The sequence below is a fragment of the Aplysia californica genome, unplaced genomic scaffold (genome assembly GCF_000002075.1).
Source record: "Aplysia californica isolate F4 #8 unplaced genomic scaffold, AplCal3.0 scaffold00895, whole genome shotgun sequence".
NCBI lineage: Eukaryota > Metazoa > Mollusca > Gastropoda > Aplysiida > Aplysiidae > Aplysia > Aplysia californica.
The window spans coordinates 94,002-97,107 of NW_004798165.1; the positions used below are offsets into that span (position 1 = coordinate 94,002).

At 46.2% G+C, this 3,106-nt stretch overlaps 1 protein-coding gene across 1 annotated transcript in view; it reads right to left on the minus strand.

The window, feature by feature from the left end:
• Positions 1-3,106, minus strand: part of LOC101856699 (uncharacterized oxidoreductase SSP0419) — a 39,151-nt gene that overhangs the window by 17,702 nt on the left and 18,343 nt on the right. The window contains exon 2 of the mRNA XM_035972900.1: positions 1,382-1,501. The gene's annotated coding sequence lies outside the window, so the exon portion shown is untranslated. The remainder of the gene's footprint in view (positions 1-1,381; positions 1,502-3,106) is intronic.

Here is a 3,106-nt window from a genome sequence, read left to right on the forward strand (position 1 = left end):
TAAGAGAGAGAGAGAGAGAGAGAGAGAGAGAGAGAGAGAGAGAGAGAGAGAGAGAGATTGTAATTGAATACTAATAATTATATAGAAAAAACCTCTGTACATTTTTGGCATATGCACAAAAATCTAGATGTTTTAGATTTTGTGGAATTCAGAGGCGCAAGCAAAAAATCCGAGCAATTCGCAGCTCATATTCTGTGTAATAAGGTCAACAAGTTGTCAATTTTGTGTTGCGTAGACTATAGCACTGGTCATTTCATGTTACTTATTAGACGTGAGAACTGCTAGAATGTCATTTCTAAAGTCTCCCTTATGAAACGACCAGCATCAAAGGTCAAAGTTACACCTCCCGGTAGTCAAGATTACACTCAACCATTAGGCTTTATTTACTGATAAAGGGCTAACCAAAGCACTGAACATGTCTTTCTAAAGCAGTATAATATTATGTATGAACCAACCAGGTTAAGATTCGAAGCTAATTCGAACTAGTCAGGTGGGAGATTCCGTAAAGTTGTCAGTTTTAAAATACCATAGCTCGCCATCGTCCGTACAGATTAATGTACGGGGTGCCCACTACAGCTGGATCGGGCCAATCGCCCGACTCGATCTCCTGAAACTGAAAACAAACATGTTTGTTTTTGAGGCGATCGAGTCGGGCGTTCGCCTCGATCGGCCGATCCCGTCCGTAGTGGGCGCACCCCGTAAGAACAGTTCTCAACAGTGGTTCACAGCTGCGCCTAATACGGGGTGCTCACTACGGACGGGATCGGCCGATCGGGCCGATCGCCCGACTCGAACGCCTAAAAAACAAACGTGTTTGTTTTCAGTTTCAGGCGATCGAGTCGGGCGATCGACCCGATCCAGCTGTAGTGGGCACCCCGTATAACCGTCTATATGACGCCACGTGGCACGGCTGTGCGCGAAAGTGTCATACGCGAAGTGGCTTACTTCAGAGAACCAGCCACCTGCACTGTGTTGCACATTTCTTGTCATTCCATAATCGGCTACACGCGTAATAAAAAAAATATCGATTGGTTTATTTAAGAAAAAACAAGTAGCAATTAGATCTAGATCTAGTTCCAACAATTAATTCAACATTTCGTACACAAAGATTATATTAACAATAATCACGTTTTTTGTCTCTTCTGTAAAATCTCCTTTCTGCATGTTGCAGGTCTGTGATGTTTGTGAATACCGTCGACAACATATTGCACTTACACACATATACATAATATTATATTAATACATAATATACAAAATATTATATTTATCTTTCAAGCAATGCGAACATTGGTTGAAAGATATGGCCAAATAAACAAAGCAATTCAACGTAAATTTAAAATTTTCTCATGATTCAAGAGGTATTATTGGTTAAGCGATTTACCTTCACTTGCTGGAAAGGCTGGTGCTGCCGCTCTGTTCTGGAGAGAAGTGTTGGTGAAGGAGTAGTGGAGACGTCCGTGGTTTGAACCGTCGGTGGACGAGGACTGAAGACGTAAGAACTCTGGTGAGAAATGGCAGTGGATGGGTAGTGGAGGGTGTGATATTGAAGTGTCAGTGGAAGAGTGAGCAGTGGTGAGTCTGTGATTGGCGTGAGAGAGGGGGGAGGGGGGAGGAAGGAGGGGGAGTGGGTCGCAGCGCATGCAGGTGTCGACAGTGCACAAATTAATTGTTCAGATCAAGCTGTCACAGTCAAGCCCGTCTCTCTCTCTCTCTCTCTCTCTCTCTCTCTCTCTCTCTCTCTCTCTCTCTCTCTCTCCCGGGCCCTCTCTCTCCCACTCCCTCTCCCCCTCTCCCCCGACAATTACACATCACGCGCGAAGATTTTTGACCCCCCCCCTACTCAATCTTTCCCTCTCCCCCTCTCTGCTCCTCTTTCTCTTTACCCCAACACCCCATCCTTCTCTCGCATCCCTCTAATCAGAGTTCACAGACCTACAGCCCACTCTGTGTTTATAACCTGGATCTGACTCACGTCCACTACAGACAACAACAACGACAGCAACAACGACAGCAACAACAACGACAGCAACAACAACAACGACAGCAACAACAACGACGACAATAACTACAAAGACATCCCCAGCCGCTCACACTTTGCGCTAATCACACCTCACCTGTTGTCTCACGTCCACAACAACAACAACAAATGCAACAACAACAACAACAACAACAACAACCACACACCCCCCAGCCTCTCACACTTAGTGCTAATCTCTCATCACCACCTGTTGTTATACAGGTCACTGACTCCAAGCGATGAAACGTTTCCACCTGCCCACCCCTCCTTTTCCGTCCTCCCTCCCATTCGCCCTCCCACCCATTCTCTCTTTCTCCCTTCTCTCTATCTATCTATCTATCTATCTATCTATCTCACTTCGTGTCTTTCTGTGTGCGTCTCTCTGTCTCTCTCTCCCCCCCTCTCTCTCTCTCTGTCTCTCTCTCTCTCTCTCTGTGACTCTCTCTTTCCTTATGTCTCTCTGTATCCCTTTCCTGTCTTCCTCCCCCTTTCCTCTCTCCCACTCTCACTCTCTCCCTCCCTCTCACTCCATCCCTCTCCCCCCCTCCCTCTCTCCATTCTCTCCCCACCCATCACCTGGACTTCTTTCTCTCTCCCTGCCACCGTCTCTGACAACGTTTCATCGATCCCCGCCGCCAAACATGACGTATAAACCGTGACGTACAGAACGACAGCATCAGCATCTGAAGACATGACGTGTAGAACCGTGACGTACAGAAATATGACGTATAGAACCGTGAGGTACAGAAACATGACGTGTAGAACCGTGAGGTACAGAAACATGACGTATAGAACCGTGACATACAGAAACATGACGTATAGAACCGTGACGTACAGAAACATGACGTATAGAACCGTGACGTACAGAAACATGACGTATAGAACCGTGACGTACAGAAACATGACGTGTAGAACCGTGACGTACAGAAACATGACGTATAGAACCGTGAGGTACAGAAACATGACGTGTAGAACCGTGACATACAGAAACATGACGTGTAGAACCGTGACGTACAGAAACATGACGTGTAGAACCGTGACATACAGAAACATGACGTATAGAACCGTGACGTACAGAAACATGACGTA